The sequence below is a fragment of the Falco cherrug genome, chromosome 15 (genome assembly GCF_023634085.1).
Source record: "Falco cherrug isolate bFalChe1 chromosome 15, bFalChe1.pri, whole genome shotgun sequence".
Classification (NCBI taxonomy): domain Eukaryota; kingdom Metazoa; phylum Chordata; class Aves; order Falconiformes; family Falconidae; genus Falco; species Falco cherrug.
The window spans coordinates 15,539,832-15,565,650 of NC_073711.1; the positions used below are offsets into that span (position 1 = coordinate 15,539,832).

The following is a 25,819-nucleotide window of genomic DNA, read 5'->3' on the forward strand; positions in this document are numbered from 1 at the left end:
AAGCAAATGAGACATGACGGTGGTCTTTTTTTTCTTTTGTTTTTGTAGTGTTTAAGGACTTAATTTCACAAGCAGGTGTAGTTCGATGACTGTTCCGATGGGGAAGTTCCTTCCCAGCTGGGTTAAGATGCCAGTACACGGTAAGGTCATGGTCATTGCAGACCGTGGTGAAGAGGGTAAAGCTGGAAAAGCACAAAGGTTCAGCACAGCCTAAGGCCTGGCACTGAGGATTTGCATCCCTAGGGAAGCTGAGAATGGGATGGTGCTAGCAACTGCCAATGGTGCAAGGTGTGTGGGGGGGACATGTTTGATGGCTGCAAACATACTTCTGTGTACAGGCTTTGCTCCAGGCTGTTCTGCACCGGTAAAGCACCCGCTGGTGAACTGAAACATCTCAGAAGATGGAAATCCTCGCGGAACCGGGTAGGAGAGGCAGGCCTGACACGGTGAGTACATCAAGGGGCAGGTAGATTAACCTGTTCCAGTAAGAGCCTGGTGTTTGTCTAACAAGTGACTGCTGGTGGCAGCTTTACGTTTTCCCCCCGCTATAACCAAAAGGGGAACCAACCATTGTGCACCTTCGGCATATCTCCAGGCTGCCTACGCCGCACGTGAGCTGCAGCTCTGGGCACTAGGGGTGGGGGATTCCCACGCAGTCCGTGCCCCCCTGCAGACCCTGCTTCCCCACCCCTGCCCTTTGCAAACGTAGGCAGGAAAATACCCCAACAGGTAGCGTCTGTGTGTATAAATAAGGAATTCCCTATTTCCAGCTCCTATCCCAGCTCGTTAGGTAGGCTTCCAATAGCCAGGTAGCTCCTCTGTGGCCAGTTTACGGTCCTGAAGTCTGAGGAGCATCGGTGGGAATGCCGCAGGATTGCTTTTGGAAGAGACTTGGCCACAGCTCGGTGGTCCCACAACAGTTTGCTACGCTCAGCAGCAAAGTAGCCCGATTTATGTCACCTGTTCCAACCTTGCGGCTGAAAGCACCGCATCTCTCCGTGGATTTTGCATGGGAGAGTGTGCCAGTGCCCCGTATGCTGCGGATGCTGGCGTGGAGCTGGGTTTGCTCCGCCAGCCCCAGCATCCGCCGGGAAAGCCGCCTGCCACGATGTGCGGCCGGGAGCACGGAGCAGCCTGCGGAGCAGCTGGGGCAGCGCTTGCCATGGGCACCGGGTGCTGGTCAGCTGTCCCTCGGGTCAGAGAGGGATAAAATCCTTTTCCCTGGGAACAGGCTTTCTGGGTATTGATGGAACGTGCCGCTTTTGCTGCGCTTTCTGCTGGGTCACCGGTGGGGCCCGGGGAGCACCGGCGTGGCCGTGCCGATGCTTCGCTTGCCTGTTCCCCACCTGAGAAGCTGGGATGTGATAGAGCCAGCCCTGAGGCAGGGGGGAGGAGGGCGTGGGTGTGTGCCCGTGCTCTCAAATGTGCATTGAGGTGCCATTATCAGACCTTTTCTTCTCGATTCCCTTTCTCACTCATTTTTTCCCTTCCACTCACAAAATGCAAAGCACGCAATAGCAATCACAGAATACAAAATTACGAGGTAGAAATATCCCTTGCAGTGAAAACTCCTTACTTGCAATGAGAAAACCATCTTGTTTGTGCTTGCTAGTAAAGGATAACCAGACACCCCCCCTGGTCTTGTCTGGCTGCATCTCCCACCCCCCCCCAGTCCCCTCCCTGCCATCGGACCCTGCCTAGCGGTCCTGCACACTCACATCATTTCTTTTCAGTGTGAGTGTTTTCTCTTACAGAGCATATGGCATGAACCCTCTGGACAGTTTATAAATCAATATATGCTCTACTTGAATTGTACTTTGAGTAACCTTCAGTAGTCCGTTACTTGAACGGCACACAGGAATGCCTTTACGTGAGAAATTGCTGAGAGTAATGTCTAACACTTTGCTTCAGAATTGCAAAGACTTGAACTTGTATTTTTCTTGCATGTGGTGAGTTTGTTGCCAAGAACCACCGATTCATCAGGGTGCCAGAGCTATTGTTTACTCTGGTCATCACACTCTTGCTTTAGCAAGCCCTTACTGGTGGAGCAGGTGACCTGGCTTCTCCTTTGCCATGTGGCTGCCACCTGCCACATTTAACCCCAGAGATTTTGTCTTGTGCAACTTTGCATTGGCAATACTGGTCGCTTCCCCTTGAAGCCGGCAGGGTAAGCGGGTACACGCTTTGTCACCTTATTTAGCCAGAATTACATGCGCAAAGAGAGAGCGGGGCATAGAAAGTGTTTCTTCTCCCCAGCACCAAAAGCAAGACCTGAACTTATTAACAGCTAGCACTGGGAGCTGCTGTTGTGCAAGGCACTGCACAAGCACCTACAACAGTCAGCCCTGGCTCAGCGCACACTGGATGTGAGCTGAGGAAAAGCAGATGAGGTGGGTGGGCAAGAAGTGCAAGGAAAGCAAGATAATGCTGGATACCACAATGAGCTGCTAACCTTTGCCAAAAATTCCTTTTGCATCAAAGGAGGTGAGCAGGAAAGCACTGAAGGTAGATAAGGTGGCGTTTGGGGTTGCTTTTTTAGTGTTTACAGGAATCTGCAACACCTCATTTGGCTCCCGCACCACCAGCTCTCTAATGCAGGTACCTGGTACTGTGAGCAGAGTAACATAACCTCTGTCTCAGTGTGTGGGAGGGTTTCAGTCTGGGTGAAATTAAAAAAAAAAAAAAAAAAGATTGGTGTAGAAATGTGCGATTGGTAAGTTTGTCTAGTGTCTCCCTGCTAAACCCTGCAGCCGTGCGATGCCGTGCTGCACGTATTTACCTTCCAGCGGGAGCTGCCGCCTGCCAGCCCGTTCTTAAAAATCACACCAAAAACTACTGGGGAGGTTCAAAGACTTTTCCTCCACAGTGGGTCACATACATTCCTGATGCAGCAGACTTCACATTTAAACAGCAAAAATACATCTTGCTTTATCCTACACGAACAGAAAAGCTTGCCCATGCTGCTCTGTACGTGCTGCACAGAGCAATGCATGGCGCGCCAGGGCTCCCCGGGTGACCGCAGTCGGACCGGGGATGCTCCGCAAGGGCACGTGTTGGGGTTTTTTCAGTTGGTTTGTGCTCAAACGCAGTAGTGAAGCTAACCTGCAAACACGTCGAAGGCAAGCTTTTACGTTTACAGAAAAAGAAATGAGAGGAGCTTCCCCAGCTTCTCAGACAGAAAAGCGCAGCTGGATGCCTACCCCCTGGGCTTTCTGTATTAATAACTGGCAATATCCTGAAATATCTGGAGCAGAGCAGGCGCGCTCACAAGGTACCTGCAGCAGTGGAGGGGAGCTGAGGCTGCCCGTTGGGCACCGCGGTGCTGCCGGGGCAGGTGCCCAGCCCCACGCTGTGCCCGCAGCCTTCCATCCCCGCATCCCTCACCCCCTGCTCCCCACATCCCCCCGCCCAGCTCCCCGCATCCTTCACCCCCGGCTCCCCACATCCCCCCGCCCAGCTCCCTGCATCCCTCACCCCCGGCTCCCCACATCCCCCCGCCCAGCTCCCCGCCCCCCTCACCCCCGGCTCCCCACATCCCCCCGCCCAGCTCCCTGCATCCCTCACCCCCGGCTCCCCACATCCCCCCGCCCAGCTCCCCGCCCCCCTCACCCCCGGCTCCCCACATCCCCCCGCCCAGCTCCCCGCCCCCCTCACCCCCGGCTCCCCACATCCCCCCGCCCAGCTCCCTGCATCCCTCACCCCCGGCTCCCCACAGCCCCCTCCCAGCTCCCCACATCCCCCTCCCAGCTCCCCGCATCCCTCACCCCCAGCCGCGCAGGGACCACTCCCACGGCTGGTGCCGCTTGCCCACAGCACAGCCGCTTCCACGGGGACACTTTCCTGGCTCCCCTGGGATCGTTTTTCCTATTAGCTTGATTTAGCCTCAATTTTATTCTTGCCCGCTGCTCTGGAAACTCTGCGGTGCTTTTACTCTCCTGTTAATGTCAAGTTGTTTTGATCCTGGCAGGGGACTGTAGCCTGAAAGCAGTTTTAGCCAGACTCTCCCGTTTTGAATGAGGTGGAAATCTCTTTTTTCTAGCTGAGTAAAATCAAAGTAATCACAACAGAAAAGTCTAAAAAGGAATAAACCTGATTTTTAACTCTTAACACTCCACCTAGAAATGCTGACAACAGAAAACTTTCTCACACACACGCCCCTTGATGTAAAAATAAAAGTACAGAATTACAGAATTAATCACTATACTGACCAATTTCCCTGCAAACCAAGCTATCGGCGTTTTCCTGAGGGAAAGCAGTATTTTATATGGTGATTAAGGGCTTGCCTTGCAGAAAGCGGGAACGAACTGTTTTACAGATGCAAGCGAAAGAAAGAACACCAATGTCCGATTTGAAACGGGTTTGCCGTGCATCTGAATATCGTGACTTCCACCCGTTGGTGGGCAGAGGCTTTTAAAAGCTGCTCCTACCCACACACGTGCCTCCCGCACCTCCCGTGCCAGAAAGGCTCAGGTGCCGTGGGGGTGTCCCTGGTGCCCACCTGCCAGTGCCACTGCGTGGACCAGGAGCAATGATGTAGGCTGTACATCAGCAAGAGGATGCTCCCCCACCTCCCCTGTCCCACAGCTATCGACTGCGATTTATTAATTCCTAGAAATAGTTGAAAACCCCCAAATGTTACGGGATTCACAGCCACCAGCGCTCAACAGACCACAGGACTGGGGCTGTTCGTGACACACCATCACTGGCAGGAGAGGCAACCTGACTCCCACCACAGAGGATGGATGCTCCACCAGGAACCCACCATCCCCACCCTTCTCAGGAGCACCCCCGAGGCCCGAGTGGTCCCTGTGTCCATTCCTTGCTCCTGCCAGAGCTGGGAAGCTGCAAGAGGCGTGATGCCAAGGGCTGCCGAAGGAAAAACCCATTCACCTTGGGGCTGGGCTTGCTCCGGAGGAGCTCACCACTGCACCACTTTGTAGGCAAACCCTGCGGTGCTCCAGCCACCCCACCCCACACTCTTTGCACCATGACGCAAGTGCCGTGTGGGTGCTGGCCATGGGCAGCCCCCCACCCCGGCTGAGCCTTACCTGGGTGCCCCAATGGGGAGCTGCTTGGGTCTGGGGAAAAGTGATCCATCCCAGGGCAGGGCTTCCCTAGGAGCACCCCAGACACAGGCCCAGGGCCCCTCCTTCCCACGCCCCTGGGAAGCTCCCATGCTGCTGAACCAACCCCTCCCCAGCTGCTGGAAGCAGCATCATCCTTTGCTGCCCACCACCATGTACCCCCCTTCCCCACAGATGCTGGGAAGGGCTCAGCACCATCCCAGTCTCCCAGCCACAGCAGCACCCTCTGCCCACTCCACCCCTGTGCAGCCCCCCCCCCCCCCCCATTAACGACACCAAGCCCTCGTTCGTTGCTGCCTCCGCAGTGGTTTATTAGTGTGGGAGACGAGAGCCCCCCAGCAGCAGCGTGGAAGGCACCGTGGGGGGTGCTGGGGACGCACCCTGAGAGCCAGGGCCCCGGCTCCTGCGGCAGGGACCGATTTCCAGCCTCACTAAAGCAGCAATGCAATACTGGAGAGCAACAGGCAATCCCAAACTCCAGTATTTACGTGCTGCTAGAGCACTGCTGACAGCTCTCCATCCTAGCGCCTCGCCACGGCTTCCAGCCCCCCTCCTTTCTCCCCACCCCCAAACACAGGGCGACAGAGTACCTTGGCCGATCCTTTGCCGGGGCAAGGACCGAGGAGCAAGAGGTGAGGGGTAAGGCACCAGTTGAAGGCACAGTGCTCGAGCCAGCATCGGCCATGCCCATGCTGGAGAACAAAAAGGAGCCGCAAGTCCTCCCTGCCTGCAGGGCCAGCCCCGCCGAGACATGCACACAGACCCATAGGGAATGCATCTGTAGCAGCTGCAAAGGGTGTGCGCAGATACGAGCACCGGCAGAACTTATCTACACGTACCTGTTCACCTGAACTAAAGGGACACATGGGAATGCGTTAGCTTCCACATCTATGATAACCAGAAGCTCACCTTCTTGTCTTATCCTTGAGGTAATGAGGCAGCCCAGAATGGTCTGTATCTCCTTGTCCCTACAAACCATGATGTGCTGCTACATCTCCTCAAAGCCCACTGAATGTTGACATTCCAAATGGTATTTTGAATATTTTTTTTTTTTTTAAACCATGATATAAGGTACTGAAGAACACTCTACAATGAAGACATTTAACGTGCATGCATTACCACCACCATGGGACTTTTTTGTTTGTTTTTTTTTTTTTTCTTCACGGGTGCTATCACAAAGTCTGTAACTATAAGAGAACAAGCAGTTACACAGTGCAAACAAACCAGTTTCAGAAACAAAATCAGAAATTAACTGTTTCCCCCACCCCCAAAACATACTTCGTATTTGGGTCCTGGCAAATCTACACTTGCAGAACTGCAAATCTAGCAGATCTGCTGCTTTTGCTACTGTAAGGAGCCCGCAGACCTTCCTGACCCTTCCAAACAGTCTGCGGGGAAACATTACCTTGTACTTTCCTCTTAGGGGCTGCTGAACATCAAGGACTTTCCAGGAGTTGCAATGTTAATATTTCAGATAAATAAATCCCAATTCCAATAGTTCAAACCTGTTAAGTCTTCCTTAAAATGTTTTTATTCAGCTCATTTTGACTTTTGAGAAATCTAAAAAAAGAAAAACGTTGATTTTTTGAAAGGCTAGATGATGTGCTCAGTTATTTGGATGGACAAACCTTATGTGACCAGAAATTAAAGATGCCCTGGCACTCCATTGCCTCCCCTGCCTGTACCAGAGAAGAAAACAAGTGCAGGGCAGAAAGGAGGCAGGAGCTTTGAAGCATGCAACTACTGAAGGCACTTACAAGCCAGCCTGCGAGGGCTGTGCAGGAGCCGTGCAGATAGCCTGACATTTTTTGTGTTTCCTTTCAACTCCCCCCGCCGCCCCCCTCCCCTCCCCCCCCCCCCCAGTTATGTGACAACTTCCTTCAATTCATTTTCTTAAAAAGCAGCATCACAAAAAAACCTGAACAATGTCAGAAATGATGCCATTAGTTCAAATGCTTGTGCCGTCCCCTCGCGCTAAACACGCCACCTCGCCAAGTTCCAGTTTCTCCTCCTCCTAGTCCCTGCCTGTTTAGCAAACTTAAAAATAGGAATTTCAAAAGCTCTCATGACCCATGCCAGATTACTGCAGATTTTAAATCAAATATTTGCCAACAAAAAAAGCAGATTTTTTTCACCACTTCAGTGTCCTCAATACCAACAGCACCAGCTCCAACTCTCTAACGAGCAACTGCTACTTACTGCAAAGCCAACAAGCACCCAGAGGAAGTTAAACCTGTACAAGCTAAAACAAAACAACCCCACACATAATTTTACCATTAATTATTTCTGTAACAATCTTTTACTTGACTGTACCTGCGTAGTCTTATTTCTTTCATCTCTTCAAGTGACTCAAAAAAAAAAAAAAAAAAAGTAACAGCAAACAAGCTTGGCTCTAGAATCCATTTTGATTGTGTTTGAGGTTCATGTTTTAATTAATGTTTTTATACATGTATATATAAACCAGCCTTTAGCCTAGTTCAACAAGGGGGACAAGAGCTCTTTTTAGCAAGGAGGACTTTGCAAAGCGAGGGCTCAGATCACCTCCACCAGTCTATTCTCCAGCACATGGAGAGAAAAAAAAAAAAAAAAAAAAAATCAACATTCACACCAAGTACTGGGCAAGTGGAAATTTGGGATAGGCACTGAAATACGTATCTGAGAAAATATGCGTGTTTATGACATGACACCATAATTATTTCAAGCAATAGAAAGCTCTGTGTTTGAATCACCCCCATCTCGCACTTCAGCTTCTTTCAAACTTAAGTTTGTGCTTTGGATTCTCAGCGTTACACCAGAAAGCTGCCAGCCGAACGGGCCAATCTGAGTTTCTCCCGACCTCTCCGAGGTGTTGCCTTGTGGTGCCCAAGAAGGGAGATGCATTTAGGAGGAACCTGCACCTCCCCAGGGGGACGTAGGCGCGGCAGGTATTTCGGAGCAGGTGGGACACGCCAGCTTACCTTCCTGACTCACCTCTGACCGCAGGTGCATCGGCTCCTGCGCCGGCTCTCCCCGGACACCAGACAGTCGCTGCTTCAACGGGAGCTGGAAAGCAACACACAGAAGAGTTGACGAAGCACTCGCAGGGGGGCTGGCCTGTTGGGCAGCCTCAGAGCGGTCCCCCTCCCCAGGCATGCCCAGACCACAAAGGCTCAAGTGGGTGCAAATATTCTTAAAATTAGGGGGGGGGAATAAAAAAAAAAAAAAAAAAAAAATCAACTTTTCACCTCCAGATAGGGCTGACTACAAAGGGGCACTGAAAGAGGGACTGCACCCCTTCTCTCCCTGTTCTCCCCATTCCCGCAGCCAGGGCTACCGGCACCGCTGCTGCCAGGAGTGCGGCTCGGTGGCAGCACCCAGGGCACACTGGTAACCCCAACTGGTCACCCAGGTGCTGCACAGCAAGGCAGGATGGCACGGCTCCTGCCGGGCGAAACTAGTGGCAGCTCCAGGGCTGAGTGGGAAAGCCAGCAGCAAGCCCACCTCCTCTCCCCGAAGGGGTTAAACCAGCAGCAGCCAGAATCAGTTACTGGTCCTAAAGGAAACACCTTGTTTACACTGATTCTGGTGACAAACCATGCCTAGGACCAGAAGCAAAAGAAACACCTTATTTATGGTGATTTAGGTGACAAGCCATGCCTAGGATGCGCAGGTAAGATGCAGAGGGGCTAATGGGAGGAGGCAGCACCCCAGAAGCACCCCAACCTTGGAGCAGCACCCCACCACAGCCAGGAGTGACCTGCTGTGCTGGTAGCCCCAGATGTCAAGAGAACCACCCCAAAAGCTGCACCTCGAGGCCAAAGCATCACAACAGCTCTTCTGCTGCACAGGTTCCACGCCCGCGGCGCGTACACCAGCTGTTTCTAGAAATCGAGACTTCTACCTGTCATCTACGTCAGCCAGCCACCTACGGAGGTTTAATTAAATCCCCCAAATAACTGGGGAATTTGAACACAGAAAAATCCATTAGTGGAGTTCACAAAACAATGCAACTTCTGCTTGCCAAAGTATACTGGGCAATTAAGTAAAAAACACCCACCCAGCCCCTGCCCCAAGCCCCAACACACGCACAAAACCAAGCCAAATTAACGCTGAAATACAGGGTTCCCTTAAAACACAACCTAGTCCCTCCTCCTCACTGACAGTGTAACCAGAAAAAAAAAAGAAAAAGAAAAAAAAAAAAAGGAGAAAAAAAAAAAGTGAGAAAGAGCGCCATGGGAAAGGAAAGGAAATAAATACAGGAGCCCGTGACAGGCCAGATTTGCATACAGAGAATTCACTGACTCGCACACTTCTGGGCTAGGTAAGCTCAAAATCAAGTAAATATTAAGCATTTCCTCTCTATATAAAGCACAAGGGAAAAAAACCCCGTCAACTCTGCTATCGAACAGTTTTTCAGGAGACACGCACAAATCCTGAAGTCATTGTTCTCATTTGAAAGAAGAATTAAAAAAAAAAAGGGGGGGAGGGGAAAAAAAAAAAAGCAGCATTTACTATTTTACAAAAAGAGTAAAATAAATCATCTTGTTACAGATGTCCCAGGCATTAATTAGTGAGACACAGTTACAGTACCAAAACAAAAAATAAGGGCGTGAGTAGCAGCACTGAAACACTTTGTATCTGCCCCAGTCTGAAAAATCACACCATCTTCATTCCTGCCTCCCTTTGAACAATGAAATTTCAACAGAAGTCACGTATTAATATTTACAGATGTGGCTAATAGCTGGAATCAGACCCGATGCTTGATCGACAGCCACCAAATGGTTCCAGCTATTACATTTCCGATACGACTGGCCTCGCAGGGCTGATGAAGGCGAGCGAGGGCTGCGTAAAGAGAAATGACTGAACGAGCACGAACGGTCCGACGTGGGAACTGCACGCAGGCAAGTTACTTTCATTTGCACGGGCATCTACAGTGCATCCCCTCGGCGTCACGCAGCACGCAGACATCGCCCTGACACCCGTCTCAGCCCGCTAAGGCTTCCTCCCGGGTGGCACAAAATATTATTTTTCTCCCTGCTCACAGGTCAAAGTCATACGACAGCAGACAGCTTCTCATCCTCTTTACTAAAAATAATTTTTTCTCACTAATTTATCCAGAAAAAGGTCAGAGATGCAACACGTATTTCATATAAATAACAGTGTATTCGAGCTGCGTTTTAATTTTAGCCCAGCGTACCTTTCGCGCATGAAAACCACATGATGTGGACGCGCACCGAGGTGGGGCAGAACACCCGAAACCAAACTGCAGCCACAAAGGGCAAATTCAAATAATGCAAAAAATTAATTCGTTAACTTCACTTGATGTGAAACTCGACCCCGATCCTGTTTCCAGCAGGATCAACTGTATCTCTCTAGGCGAGGCTGTTAACACAAGGGAGAGCTACTGGCGCTCGCAAAGGCCTGCGGGATAAAACTTCCAACTTACAGTACTCCAGAAAACCAGTAAAATCCACAGTAAAATTCCAGGATCCACAGTTTTTTCTCAACACTGCTGAGAAGAAAAGTATGATGCTTCTTGTTACTTCCATTTTTTTGCATTGTCATCTCATCCAGTTTTAAACAAGGGACAGATCTGGAAGCCTGATTCCTACAAAGTTTATTTGTTAAGAACAGAAAAAAATTAATTTTTTTTTGTCAGATGAACAATAATTCAGAACATAAGAAGCATTTTTAGTTTTGTTTTGTTTTTTTTTAATATTTGGGTCAGTTCGCCTGAAGCGTTAAAGCTTCCCTCTTATATTTCATAAATATTTATTGCATTAGCAGTTCAGTTTTACTGTATTTCCCACCAAAGTGGATTAACTAAATACAGACTTTTGCAGTTGCTGGTGAGCAACGAGACTTTCTTTGGGCTCCTCCAGAGCAGAAGATGATGAAACTTGGCAGAAGGTCCCTCACCTACACACGTCCACACCATACAACACACAAGCACAATATTTTTTTTTGTTGTTGAGGGGTGCGGGGGGTAGCAACTGATGTTTTAACCTTGGGCAAACTCGCTCTCTAAATGTAAAAAAAAAAAAAAAAAAAAGTCTTGCTGTACCTGATGCGCATGTGGGAATAATATCGTCTTTGGGATCAATTAAAAAGGAAAAAAAACCGGCGGCGTGCGTTGCCCCCGTCCCTGCGGCTGCCGGAGCGCAGCTTGGAAGCCTGCCTTTGCCAGGATATTCAAATTTCCTGTACAAAGGAGTAACCAGCAAGGGGAAAAAAAAAAAAAAAATTAGCAAAAGCTGGGTGCCAATTTTTTTTTTTTTAATCATTTTAATTATTTCATCGAAGTATTTTTTGGTTATACGAGTGTTTTATTTTTTTTAAAGGTATTAAACTACTTTCCCCCGTGCGCCCGCTCTGGCGGCGGGAGCTGGGGAGGGGCGCAGGCCCGACGGCAGCGCAGCGGGGGCGCAGCCCCCGGGGTTTCTTTAAAAAAACATAAAAACGGGCAAATCCCACCCCACACACCCCCCCCGCCAAGGCCCAGCCACACCTGCGGGGGGCGGCCGCGGCGCCCCGCCACGCCAGGAAAAAAAAATATTAAAATTATTAATAATAAAATCCCCGCGAGGGAAAGGCGCCCGGGGAAGGGGGGGCGGGGGAGCAGCTCGGCGGGGCGCCCCGCACCCACGTGGGAACCGGCCCCCGCCGCTGCGCGGGGAAAGGCGCCGCTCCCGCCCTAACGGTCCGGCGGGGGCCCCCGCCCCGCCCCCCCCGCCCCCGGCCCGGCCGCCCCCGCTGTCACTGCCCGCTGCGTCACGGGCCGCCCCCCGGGGCCGCCCCCCCGGGGCCGCGATCCCCGCCCGGGGCCGCCTTTGTGCGGCGCCGGCCGGGCGGGCGGGGGGCGCTGGCGGTGCCGCCGCTCCCCCCCCGCGCCGGGAAAGTTTTTTCGGAGTTTTTTCCCTTCCCCCGCCACAAGTTTCTCCCGGGCCCGTGTCCCGCCTCCCCCCCCCTCCTCCGCAACGGGAGCGGCGCGGCCCCGCCCACGGCGGAGCGGGGGGGTGGGCAGCGGGAGGGGGCCGCGCCGTGCCGCCACCCCCCCCCCCCCCCCCGGGCAGCGCAGCGCGCCCGGTCCAGCCGCCCCCCCCCCCCGCCGTGCCGAGCCGAGCCGCGCCGTCCCGCCCGCGGGGGGCAGAGGGAAGGGGGGGCGGCGGTCGGCCCCCTGCGGCGCCCCGGCCCCGCCGCCCTGCCCGCCCTCCCTCCTCACCTCCGAGTCCACTCGAAAATGGCGCCGAAACCGAAAAAACTTCGCAAATTTCATTGTAGGCGGCTGCAAGGGCTGCTGGGAGCGGGGGCGGGGCAGCGCCGCCCGACGGGGCGGGCCGGGCCGGGCCGGGCGGGGCGGGCGCAGCCGGGCGGGCCGGGGCGATGCTCCCGCCGGGAGCCGGGCGGGCGCGTCCCGGGACCGGCCTGGGTGGGATGGAGCGGCAAGGGCGCCCCCCCCCGCCCCCCGCCCAACTCCCGTGGGCGCGTTCCCGCGTGGGTGTGCGGGCTGGCCGGCGGGGGGCAGCCCGGCGGGTCGCACCGAGCTGGGTTCACCTGCCCCGGGCTCCGGTGCCGCGCAGCGGGCCGGCGGGGGGCTGCCCGCGGGGAGCCCTCTCTGCGGGTGGGGGTAAATGTATATAAACCAGCCGAGCCGCACGGGACGGGTGGGGGGCCCGGTCCTGCCCGCAGACGGGCTGTGCCCCCGCGCCTCGTCCCGCCGCCGTTCCCAGCCTCTTGCAAACCAGCCGGAGGAGGGATGAGGCTTTCCCAGCGCTGCTTGAGCAAAAGTTATTTCTCACTGTTCGACGTGTGGCTCCGTCCGTGCACGGCACGGGGCATCGGGGCGAAGTTTATAGCTGGGGCTTTCCCCCCCTCCACTACCGTGATGCTGGGGTTCTCCACCAGCAGCCATTCGCAGCCTTCCCCTCCCCGACCCACCGGCTCCGGAGACGTTCCCAGCTCCCCGTTCCCCACTCCCCGTTCCCCATGCCCCGCCATGCTCCCGTGCATGACTGGCACAGCTTTACAACCTGTCCCCGAGCCACCCGGGAGTGACAGGAACAGGATTCGTCACCCACGCTGCCCATCTGGGTGCGGGATGGCACCACGGCGCACTGGCAGGGAAGGCGGGTGGTTTGGAGACACGGGTTTTCTGAAAATGTTTTAATCTGGAGAGTTTGGGAGGCTGGTGCTGCGTGCCAGTGGGAGCCTGGCAAGCTGAGGCCTGAGGAGGAGCGATGCTGGGGCAAAGCGGTCCCTTCCAAAGGGAGAACGTGGATCTGAAGGTCACAAACTTCAAGGCTTATCTCATCCATCATCAGGAATGGACAAAGCCAAGAAGTCTCCTGTTGTCTCAGTGGGTTTGCAACCTTCCTGTTGCAATTTTTACTTCTACCCCCACCCCAAACGGCAAAAAACTCCCAAACCCTGTTGCTAAATAATTGCTCTGTTCTTACAGGTGAGAAGTGAAGCTCAATTAATTCTGCTTTGTGAAGCGCTTCTGATCCTTTGATGGAAACATGTAAGGGCAAAACACTATTATTTTGCAACTTGCGAAGGCTGATAAGAGCGGTAAAACGGAAAAAGTCTTACCACTGAAGGGTATTACAGCCCTGCGCTTTTTCCACTCGAGATCTTAGAAACTAGCTGATGGCTGCTGCTTTTCATTTAGCAGGGTTTTTCCCCCCCCTTTTGAAAGAAATGCAATCACTACCAAGTATTCTGGAGGGACTTCATCTTTAAACAAATAATGTTTTTCTTGTTGGGTGTGCACTATTATTTTCTTAATTATTCCTGGATTTCTGCCTGTTCCAAGAGTTTTCTCAGATGGCAGAAACAATTGGTCCTTTTTTATTACACTAATAGCAAAAAGTATCCCTAATAAAAAGGCCCTGTACATCCCATAAACTCAAACAGGACACGTTTTGCCAACAATCACACCTCTTCATTGAGGCATCTTATATGCTTTTTTTTTTCTTTTCTTTTCTGTTCTTTTTTGGTTTTGTTTTTTTTTTTTTTCTGCGTTACTACTATTGTTTACTACTCGGCCTCACTGGCTGGCTGCATTTTGGTGCCAAGACAAAAGGAATCGGGTCATTTATTTAGCACCAGAGCCCTCCCACTCACCCTGAACGTGTACATCGAGATCTCAGCAGATGTGGTGGGAAATGAATGGGCAAAGAGATTCACCTACACCTCTCACATCTGCTTGTGGGTGGCCTCTAATTAATTTGGCTTCGAGGCTTCACTGCAAGGTAGATGGGTTAGGAAGTCTGGCCAGGAGTCATCTGTTTGAATCATACCTATTCGATGGAGAACTTCATTGTGTAGCTGTGTCTGACCCGCACCCTTGCGAGAACTAATTAAAAAAAAAAAAAAAAAAGCCCCACACTTATTGGAATGTCAAATATAAATGTCAGCGTTTCAAATGAAATGGTATCTTGGGAGGCTCCTGCACATTTAATCAGGCGGTTGCGCCATCTATATCGTGGACTCAAAAGCTGCAGTGAGAACCACGAAAGGCACTGGCTTAACATCAGCAGAAGTGTTTGCCAAGCTTGGATTATGTCACTGCTTTATGATCTTGCTTTGTAAAGGGAGAATACTCTTGGGGAGAAAGGACTCGGCATGCCGGATCTACAGCGAGAGCAAGGAATGAATGCTGCTTGCAGAAACCGTGGGGGAGGGCGAGGGATTGTGTTTGCTGGGGTATTTTTGCAGATGGATGCTTTACGGCCACCTTCCTCGAGCAGAGATGCGCCCCACATCGCTTGGGCTGAAAGCAGAAAGCCCAAAATACCCCAGGGAAGCTGTTTGCTGCTTTCCCCCCTGTGCTGCCTTCCCACGGACACACCTGCCAGGGCCCCTGCCTGGGTGCTGCTCCACCACAGCCCGCCGGCTCTCGGTGCATCGCTGCTTTGCTCCGGCTCTCGGTGCATCGCTGCTTTGCTCTGAGAAGGTAGTGAGCAGTGCCAAGGCCCGCTGGCTTTCCCTCGCCTGCGGCTTGCAGACACCTGGCCAGGTTGGGGCTTGTCAAATAGTCAAAATGTGGTGCCTTGCAGAGATGGCAGCTATGGAACCGGTTAAAAAACAAACATCCCCGCACTACACACATTAAATGTGGCCTGCTGAAATGCTTCTGCCCCTTGTAGCAGGGATGAGCCACGGCTACTCCTTCTGTGCTCTAGGCTGGTGGCAAAGGTAAGAAACTTTCTTTGAAGACACCAATTCTCTTTGTCCAGCCCAAATGCCAGGCTCACCTTCACCATCTGCAAGGGGAAAGAGAATAAAGCAAAAAGCTGGGCGGTTATGTGCCCTGTGAGGAGTGCCATTTGTGGGACAGGGGACATCAGAGGGGACAAATGGCTGAAGAGAGATGTCTCTTCAAAAGTAGCCCCTGGGTGTGAGAGCTGCATTGCTGCGCTGCCCTTGCTTTCGTGTTGCAGTGAGAGCCTTGTGCGGACCCTGCTCCACACCCCCCCCACAGGCGCTGCCAGAGCATCCTGCCCAGCCTGGAAACTTCCCACAGCCACTGCGCTAATAAACTGCGGCTGCTTCTGGACGAGTGTCTGGCCAGCCCCAAACTGCAGCCCGACACGGGGGTTTGGCATGGGAAGGTGGGTCCCTGTGTCTGCAGGGGCTGTGCGGGGCACGGGGAGCGCGGATGGTGGCGAGGAGCAAGTGTGGGGGTGTGTGGCCACAGCACCCCATGGTTCCTGATGTGCAGAGCGGGGAGCCGTGCTTTTTATTTCTTGCATTACCCCACGCGGTGCAGTAAACTGCCCATCTGGAGCTCTGGCTTCTGCACTAACCCTTCCTCCAGCGCTTCGGTCCCTTGCGACCAGACCGGAGGGGCGGTTCTGTGCTCGCTTTCTGTATGACTCTCCTTCATCTGACCTTGTGCGCTGGCCCTGGCATTTTGCAGTTCCCCCAGGTCTGCACATGGTGTGGCAGTCCCAGCCTGGCCTTCCTGGGCGCCATCGGTGTTTGTAGCAGCCTCGGCCACTCGCTGCCATGTGGAAAACGGGTGTGGTGGCCGTGCCGATGGGTTTTTGGCACCATCCCCTGCCTTCCCTTGGCTCAAAGAGCGCCCGGAGCGTAGCACTGTCTGGACAGGGATTTCACTACCCGCCATCCAGCCTGCCAGCGCAACCTTGTCATTGCAATTTGTCACACATATTTGGTATGTGTTTGGTATCTCGCTGAGGGCTCGTTTGCCAGGCGATCCATCTAATCGCTACTTGTCTGCTGCGAAGAGCGGCTTGGCCTCGGCCGGGCTGCCCCGCCGGTGTGCTGGGGGCTGTGCCGCGCGCTGGGAGGGAGCACTGGCCTGCCAAAGCAGGGAGGTGTGAATCAGCAGCGTGAGATTCCCTACCGTCAGCCTCCTCTTCCCGCTAAAGGAGGGTTATTTTTGTCAAAAGTAACTATTTTTGTTGAAACTAATTTTAAAGGATCTTTTTGTTGTTCAGGGATGGAAGCCTTCTGCAGAGGCACCAGCTCCCCACTCCTCCCCTCCTTGTTTTTCTTTGCAGTTATTTGCTCTATTTATTTACTGCAAAATTTGCTGTATTGCCTGACATTTTTCGGTTATCAAAATATTTTGATTATGTGCAGTGGAGGGGGCGGGTTGATAGTGCGGCCGACATCTTGATAGAAAATTGCCTGTAAATTATTCCAACTTAATTCAGGCTGGGGAAGAGTGAGATGCTCCAGCCTGTCCTAGGCAAACCCTCAGTGCTGCTGCTGCAACCTGGGCCTGTGCAGAGCCCGGGGGCAGCTCAGACCCATTTCCCTGGATATTTCTAGCCCTTTGGGGTCTGGAGTGTGACCTTTCCCCATGGATGCATCAAATACAGCAAGCACAGAAAGGAGAGGAGGGCAGAGGGGAAGATGCTGCTGCATGAGACACGACCCGAAACTGCTGCGGAGGTTTTTTGATGCAGCATGAGAAGGGTTGGAGGCAGGATACAAAAAAGCAGAGCTCGGAGGGGTGGGAGGGGAGTTGCCTATGAAGGTCACTCCGAAAAGGGCTGGAGCACTACACTTTTTTTTCTCTTGCTGCAAGGAGCAGAGGCATGGCTTTCTGTAGGATAACCACCAGCACATTGGCTACGGAGATGTCTTCTGCCATCGGTGGATGGGCTGAGCTGGGAGTGAAGAGCCACTTGCATCTTGAAAGTAATGCAACTCTCATGCATTTGAAATAGCACTGAGAAATTACCGATTATAGCAGCTCTGCAGTTTCTGAGTGCAATGCTGTGAACAATTTTGAAGATCAATATTTATGCAAACAGCTTATGATGACTTTGCTGTTGCGATTTTTCTGTGTCTAAACAAGCTTGTCTTGCTTCCCTTAAGCCAATAGGTTTAAAACTTCTTCTGACGTTACCAAACTTGCAATTTGTCATTAATACTGTATTGTGTCAGAAATGCAGTATTGTGGGCACGTACATATAAATATTGTGCTCTCCTGGCAAAGCAAAATGTCATGATAGGATAATGTGTTATTTAATAGAGCTGTAGATTATACAGGGACATTTGCAATACAAACCAGTCCCAACATCAGACATTTGCAAAAGTCTTTGTTATGCTGATACAGTAGAAAAACTGATATTTCCAGCTGAATATTTTTTGTATCATGCTCCTTGGCCATCCCGTGGACCTCTGCCATATGACACGTAGTATTAAATTATATCGTCCAAGAGTTATTTTGTACAATTCAAGGCAATAGCCCCCGGAGGCATTCCTTAGACATGCGAGGAGTCTGTGAAATGGTGTGTTGGTGGTTGTCTTTAGATGCTTTGGCCCTCCTCCAAGGAAAGACGTTCTAGCTCCTGGCTTTTTACCTGGAAGATGTATTAATTCCTAAAGGCTAGCTCCTAGAACTGGTGAAAAGAAAACCCAAGCAGTGAAGCTGTGCATCTCTGGTAGCTGACATCCGACAAGCCAGCAGGAAAACAGGGTTCTCTGAGTTGCTGGTTGCCCCATGGACTGCTCCTGGGCAGGTGCTCCCAGGAGATCCAGCTCCATTTCCAAAGCAAGCAGGTCCATTGCCAGGCCAGGAGCCCCAGGAGAGAGCTGGGGAGGCTTCTGAGCATCCCCTGCCTGCACACTAGCACCGTGCTCTCACGGCGGTGTTTTAAGCCTCTCACTGGGATTTTCCTGAGGAGCACCTTGCCCTTTGCTGTTTGTAGGGAGCTCATTCCCATGCTGGGCGTTGGGCTGTGATCGCTGCCCTTCCAGATCAAAATCCAGAGAGATTTGCTTTCAAAATTCAGGCTGGGCTTGTGGAGGACAGGAGTAAGGGTCCAAATGCTGGCGGGAGCCTGGCAGGTCAGTCCCAAGCACTCTGCCTGCTGGCGTGTCCCTGGTTTCCCACCCTGGGAAGGAGTGGAAAGGCTTTGGGAAGGGTCACGCAGCAGATCTGTGGCCCCCCAGCCCATGACCACCCCATTTTCTCTGGGGGCTCTCGCACCCCCACCTGGGGGAAGTTTAACTCAAGGGCCTTTTGGAGGACCCAGCTCCCATAGAGGTCTTCGTTCCTTTTGAAAATCCCCATCCTGGTTTTTGTTGGTGACACTCATTTTCCCAAAGAGAAGTGTTGCTTTCTAACAAGGCAGCTTGGAGTAGGGATAGCCGCTGTGTGCCGAGGCACCCGATCCCAGCTGCTAGCCCTGTGTTCCAGGGTGGGAAGAGGAAATCACGGCACCGAGTGTGCAAGCTGACCGTGCACCAGTTCCCCTGTTAGCAGGGTTTTAACAGGAAGATGAGCATGGCTCCTGAGGGTGAACATAAATTATGTTTCTAGATGGGCAGGGCACAATATACCTTTAAACATGCTTTTTACCCTGAATTACTCAGTACACTGAGTTACACCTATTGTACAACAGAGTGTTTTCCACTCAGAGAAAGAGGATGAAGAAGCATTGCTTATGCCCTAATGTCAACGCTCGCAGAGCTCATGCGGAGTCACTTTGTTTGCATTTTCCCTTTTTCCAGAGCTTTCTGTCTCATGGTGCCTCCAACTTGCAGGGAGGCTCGAGGGGTGAACCTGGAATTCAAAGCCACACAGGGTCTGACTTTCTGTGCAAAACTGCAGGCTTGCACCAGGAGTTAATTCAGCAATGCACAATGCAGAAACAACGGCAAAACAGGCTTCAAATTGTATTTCTTGTGTTGTCCAAGGTGCAAAGAGGAGAAGTTGCATGTGTGGGAGGCCAAAACCTGCATGCAGTGTAGGGATTGATTGCACCACGCACTGCTTTGCAAATGCACTTAAAACAGTGTCATTTGGGACAGGAGGCCAGACATTTACCTGCCATGTCTGGCCCAATTCCAGTGAAATCTAGTATTAGCTTTATTATTACTATGCTTTCCTTCCATCTAAACTGCAAACTGTAGCATTATTTGCAGGGAATAGTATACATATGCATATGTTTAACATCATCGGTGGACATCTGTCACTTGAAAGCTGCAGTTGTTCTGGGGCTCGCGGTGCCTGTGTGTCTCTGTATGGGTGACCTGCCCTGGCTCGTGTGTAGGGCTGCGGGCAGCGGGGGCTCTGCGTGCCAGGGAAGGACGCGGTGCAGCCGGGGACATGGAGGTAAAACTCCTGCCCTGCACCCGAGCAAGGGGCAGCCAGCGGGGCTTTGCGACAGCCACCGCGGAAATCCCCAGTGGGGGTAGCAAATGCACTGGGAAAGGCGAGAGAGGAGAAAACGTGGGAGAGAGGGAAGCAGCAGCAAAACCAGTCTAACCCAAAAGGCGGAACGCCAAAATGAGACCACCCAGAATATGTTTAATTAGTACTTTTCCTAAATTAGTGCTTCTCTCTGCTCTCAGTGCTCATCTTTCATTCATTTTCGCCTTCGTGAAATGTCAAGTCAAAGGGGTGCGATAACACGTTGCTCTCGCTCTCGGGAGTGGGAGAAGGGTGGGCAGGTAGCGAGGGGGGGCATGGGCAGGGACCCCAGGCTGTCTGCAGGTCGGGGGGACACAGCCAGGTGTGACAGGATGGAGCAGAGCTGCTGCAGAAATGCACGCCTATGTCTAAGCACTGCATACAGCAGAGTGCCCGTTCACCTTGTGAGCTGCACAATTTAAAAAGCACGTACCGTGTCTGAGTTCGCCCGATATTATTTATTTCAGTGGATGCTGAAACCCGCCAGAAATAATAAGTGCCTTTTAATGGAAGGGGCAGGAAGATCTCTCCTTGGAGAAGGAAAATCAAGCTCTTCAAAGCTGAGGCCATGCTCCCATCAGCTGTGGGGTTGCTGCCGCAATGGTTTGCAGAAGGATCTCTGTGTTAGAGGCCAGTTTGCTGGCCGGGCAGGCAGTGGGCAAGGCACAAAGGTGGGTGTCTGCACCCCGGTTGCAGTCTGGGAGGGCGCTGGGTGAGCCGTGACCACATGGCAGCATCAGCTTCCAGGGGGGCAGCTGCTGATGCACCTTCCCTGCCTGCATGGTTGGGAACGGTGCAGCTCGGCACCCAGCGCGGGGACCCTGCCCAGGGGGATGCACAGAGCAGCCTACAACACGCCGCTTTGCCCCGGAGGCAAGTGCTCCTCATGCCCTCCTGCAGTGCAAACGCCCGGCCTCAGGCAAGGACAAAGGCGCTGGGGCTGCTCCTCCTGCGAGCCTGGCTCCCTGTCACCCACACCAAATCTCGCCTGCCATCACGTCACCCATCCTGTGGCTGCCTGGCATGGCCAGCTTGGCTATTTCCTTCCCGGATAGCTACATACCCTCTGCAAAGCGTGTGCCCCCAGGGCAGCCAGCTCCTCACCCAGGGTTAGGTCAGCCCTGCCTCAGCCTTTCCAGCAACCCCATCGCAGACATGTGCGTTGCATGGTCCTGAGCATCCTGGCTCCACGGGAGCACGCCCAGGAGGCAGGAGACATGGAAACCTCCGGAGGAGCAGGGCTGTGTAATTCATGGGGTGAAGGCAAGGAGGGAAGCAAGGCAACCTCCTCTTTGTCTTCCAGTCCGATATGTGATTTGGGAGAGCTGGTGATGAGATGGTCTGTTGGAGCTGCTGCCTTTTAGTTTAGTCTTTTGCACTGACTACGTCTAATAAAATATTCTAATAAAAAGAATAACGATTTCTGAATCTTGCTTCTGGGAACAGAATCTACGTTTCTGTACTCCTTACAGGAAAGAAACCCAATTTTGTTTGAAAGAAAGAGAAATTTCAGCCTCTTGGGGAAAATACCTAACTGTAAAGAGACAGAAGAAAAAGCCCAAATTAGTTTCATGATGTCAGTAAATGATACCATGAATTGAGAAATCCATGAGTTTCGCTGAAACCAGTCACGGTTTCCACCTCCCCCTGCCTCTCATCTGCTTTGAAACGCTTTGTTCAGGCTCGGGGCTGGAGGAGTGCAGAGGTAGCTAAATATTTCCACATCTGGTTTGGGGAAGATTCGGAAAAACAATTTCGCTGCAGAATTAACAACAGTAATGGAGTTTATTTGTGTCTCTCGGTATATGGCAATATATTGTAGCATTTCTCCCTGAGCACACGCATGCCAGGGCTGCCTGGCCTGGCACTATCGACTTGCCTGCTCCTTGGAGAGGAGGGTTTGCTGCCTCCCTGAGAGATAACAGGGCTATTCTCAACCATGGAAAAACTTTTACTGTTTCATTTTATCAGCCTGTGGTTAAGGAAGGTTTCACCATCTGAGCCCTCGTTCTTCTACACTTTCACTTACTTCAACTTTGTGGTTTCATGCATTGAAAGGATATCATCTGTTGGTGACACCAAGGAAAGTTCACACGGGAGACAGCTACATGTGTTTAACCGTTTGTCTGCATCCACAAAAGTGCTCCCAGAAAACAGAGGGATCTGTTTTGAAAGATGAGCGATTTCTCTCGGGAAAACATTTTGCCTCATGAGTTGTGCAAAGCAAAAGGGTCGATGATGACACTTTGCCTGGAGAATGCCCCATGGTGTGGGACCCCAGCGGTGCCCACCCAGCCTGCTATGGCTCTGCGATGGTCAGTCGGATGCGGAATTTCACCTCCTTGCATGCAAGGATGATCTCCAAAACACAGAAGCAGCTGGTTCCTTTCAATGGCACGGCTCAGGGATTGTGGGTGGGTGCCCACACTGGCGGGCAGCTGTCCCCTGCCAGTGGTGCCAAGGCAGAGCAGGACACCTAAGAGGGACTTGGAATGTGGGGCGGTGATTAGATGGAAAAGTGTCGTGATGCACAGAAACCACCTGTGAGCTCTGCATGAGAAGAAATGTCTGTGGGGCATCACCCACCACTTGCAGCTGGTGTTGGCAGAAGCGCTGGCAGCTCCCCCCGAGGGGGCTTCAACAGGGTGCCCCAGAGCAAGGCAGGTGACTTGGGGCTGGGGAAAAGCAACAGCTCATGGTGCCGGTCACCTCTGGGGAGCAGCCACGTCAGCAGAAGGCATCAGCACCTACCAAAACTTCTGGACAGGTTTTGTTTTCTCCAGCAGCCGCAGTTTACAAACTTGAGCCAGCCCTCACCTCCTCTGCCGCCTCTGCCGTCCCCCCGGGGAGGGAGGTGGGCAAGAAGCCACCGCGCTCAGGAAGAGGCTTTGTTGCAGGGCTCAGCCATTGAATTCAGCAGCTTTCTGAGAACCCCACACTTGTTTTAAAGATTTATTGTTCACTCTGGAAAGCAGCTCTGAAACGCCAAGTCCGCACAGCCCGAACACCAGCACGCACCGTCGGGAGGTGCCGGGCTGCTCGCTGCCCCCAGCGAAGGCTTGGACCCTGCATGGGGCCACCCAGATTTTGGGGTGGTGGGGGCAAAGGCTGGGTGCAGTCTGGCACAGCCCCCATGGTTGGTGATGCACAGTGGGTTACTGTGGCTTCCCGGGGCGCGGTGGCAGTGCTGGGGAGGAGGAGGAGGCTGGTGGAAGGGTAACGGCACTTTTTGTGGTGGTGGTGGTCAATTTACATCCTCTTCCTACTCCCCCCCCCGCCTTGAAGCTCCCCATCGCGCTGGGCGGCTCCTGGGCACAGCCAGGCTTTCTGCTCGCTCGGGGCAGGTATTTCACCTCCTTTGCTAGGCAGTGGCTCCTCTCCAAGTCCCAGGAACGGCAGGAGCATGACAGAACCATGGCGGCGAAGGGGGCAGCCGGACACTGCCGCATCGGCAGGGATGGGGACAAGGGGCTTTGAGCCGAGGGGGCTGGCTGCGCGGCAGCCTCCTGCACCGGGTCACCCTCCGAGATGTTTGGCTGGGATGAGGCAGCCTGAGCCATAACGGGGCTTTCATGGAGCCTCAGGGAAGGCGCCTTGGCAGCTGTCACTTGCACCGTGTGGAGCGCAGCCCCCCCCCGCTCCGTCCCTGGTCGGCCATAACCGCCAGAAAGCAGCCTTGAAACAGCAACCAGCTTTCTAATAAAGCTGGCAAGTCTGGCCAAGGCAGCGAGGGCAGGAGTGCCACGTAGAGCCGTGGAGCACGGCCCGCCGCCACCCCCCCGCACCCCAGCCCCACTGCGTGCCCCCCCGGCACCTTCAGCAGGACGGTGGCTGGTGGCCGCTGAAGGCTGCAGCCTGTGGCCTCCTTCCCTGCTGGTGGCATGTTGGTGGCTGTGCCTGTGCAAGGTCCGAGTGAGGCAGGTCACCGCTGACGGTGGTGGCGCGTCACACGGGTTGCACAAGCAGTGCAAGCTGGGGAGGCGTTGGTGCAAAAAGCCGCGCAGAGGATTTGGCAAAAATGGGTTGACAAAGCTGGTGTCCCCTCTGTGTGACGATCAATAAAGTGACCCCTGCGGTACCCGTCCAGCTTGTGCAGTCTCCATCACAGCCACGTGCTGCAGTGTCACATTTTTTAAAGCTGTTATTGTGGGGGAGGTGTTCGTGCTGTTCCAAGGGTGTGCGGGTCCCGCCTGGACCCCGCAGTGCCCTGCTTGGTGCAGCCCCCCAGCGCCCTCCGCCCCGCGGCCCCTCCTGGCTGGGGACCTGCCCCGGGGCGCTGCTGTGCTCCGGGCTGAGCGGTGCCCCAAGGGCAGGGCGGTGTCTGGGCAGGGTGGGGCGGGGCGGGGCAGGGTGGGGCCGGGGTGGGCTGGGCTGGGCTGGGCGGGCCCGGGCAAGGTGGGGTGGGGCAGGGTGGGGCCGGGTGGGGCAGGGCTGGGCTGGGCTGGGCGGGGCCGAGCAAGGCGGGGCGGGGCAGGGTGGGGCCGGGTGGGGTGGGGCGGGGCTGGGCGGGGCCGGGCAAGGCGGGGCCGGGAAGGGCATGGCGGCCTGGGGTGGGGCGGGGGTGGGCGGGGCCAGACAAGGCGGGGCGGGCCGGGTGGTATCCGGGCAGTGCGGGCGCTGTGCGGTGCTGGGGCCGTGTCCGGGTGGCTCGGCGTGGTGCGGTGCGGTGCCGTGCCGTGCCGTGCCGGTGCGATGCGGAGCGGGGCGGTGCTGGGGCGGTGTCCGGGCGCGGCGGGGCGGGGCGGGCGTGGCAGTGTGCGGGCGGTGCCGGTGCGGTGCGGAGCGGTGCAGTGCGGTGCGGTGTCCGAGCAGTGCCGGAGCGGTGCCGGCCGTGCCGGGCTAAGGACCAGCAGAGGGAGCGCAAGAGCGCAAAAATCCCACCTGGGTGCAGCGGGCCCGAGGGCTGCGGCTGCGCTGGTGCGTACTGGTGTGCGCTGGTGCGCACTGGTGTGCGCTGGTGTGGTGCAGTGTGGGCCCCACGGCTGCTCTGCCCGGTGGGCAAGGCACCTGCCGCCCCATCCCGGAACCGCCGGGCTGCCCAGGGTCAGCGAGCGCTGGGGGGATCCACAGAGGGAAAGCAGAGGGCTGCCGGCAGCCACCGCGGCTCGGGGTCTCCATCAGCAGCCCCCCAAGCCACGTTATCGGGTGGGAGCCAGCGGAGATAACAGACCCCGTGCTGAGGACGCAGCCTGTGCCAGGCATGGCATGGCGGAGCTCTGCGGCGACACGGCAGGTGCTTCAGGTCACGTTTCAGTTCAGATTTTTTTGTCCCCCAAAATTGAGTCCTCCGCCGCAGGCTGCTGGAGTGAGCAGCGGGGGCCGGGGGCAAGGCAGCGGGGACGTGCTGCCCCCCAAGAGCCATGCTGCCCTCCGGGCCGTGCGGAGAAGCTTTCAGCACCTCTGAGCCCGACTCGCTTTTGAAGTTTGCTGTGAAAAAGACGCTGTGGCAAAGTTCAGGGGGTTATTTTTGATGGAAAATGATATTTGAATGAAAGCAGAGCCACCACCCGATTCTAGCCCAAGGACCCAGGGACAGCCCCGCTGCGGCTTGGCGCTGCCTTTCTTGCTGCAACGCTTTTTCTCCCAGGGCCAAAGCTACCCCGAGGCTCCAGTTTACACCAGTTTATTCCCATGGAAGGTATCTGCCCTGGTGTTTAGGGCCTGCAGCCTTCCTGTCTTCATCAAATATGTCTCTGGCTGCATTTGCAATGTGATGCCCGGGCTGGAGCCTCCTTCAGCACCCTATGCCCAGCAGCAGCAGCAGCAAGGCAAGCTCCTGCACCCAACAGGCTCCACCTGGGCTGGGCGATCAAAGCAGGCTACCACAGGGGCTCACAAAGTAAAAAGACAAATAATTTATTTCCAGCACGTCACTGCTGGAGGGACAGTACTGAGGGCTGGTTTTTCTTGCTTGTTCAAGAGGTGAATTCCACCCGGGAGGAATTCACTCCTCGCCTGTGCTAATATTAAAAACGTGCTGGATGGTTTAATTTTAGGCCCGGTTATCTTTCTCGCTGCAGAGTTTAACACAATTGCATGGCAGGATGTCTGCCGAGGTCAGATGGGAATAATAGAG

The 25,819-nt window shown here is 54.0% G+C and overlaps 1 protein-coding gene and 1 long non-coding RNA gene across 6 annotated transcripts in view; one reads left to right on the forward strand and one right to left on the reverse strand.

Moving 5' to 3' along the window:
- LOC102046419 (P2R1A-PPP2R2A-interacting phosphatase regulator 1) overlaps nucleotides 1–25,819 on the forward strand; it is a 180,665-nt gene that overhangs the window by 91,373 nt on the left and 63,473 nt on the right. The gene's annotated exons all lie outside the window — the stretch shown is intronic.
- LOC129737402 (uncharacterized) lies at nucleotides 5,371–12,365 on the reverse strand. Of its 5 annotated transcripts, none has more exons than XR_008735200.1 (4): nucleotides 11,128–11,985; nucleotides 10,510–10,671; nucleotides 8,055–8,126; nucleotides 5,371–6,644 (listed from the first exon to the last, which is right to left on the reverse strand). It is a non-coding gene; the product is annotated as an uncharacterized LOC129737402 (long non-coding RNA). The 5 variants fall into 5 exon arrangements; XR_008735199.1 differs by having other exon boundaries at nucleotides 8,042–8,126; XR_008735198.1 differs by lacking the exon at nucleotides 5,371–6,644 and adding an exon at nucleotides 12,286–12,360 and having other exon boundaries at nucleotides 6,949–8,126; nucleotides 11,128–11,264.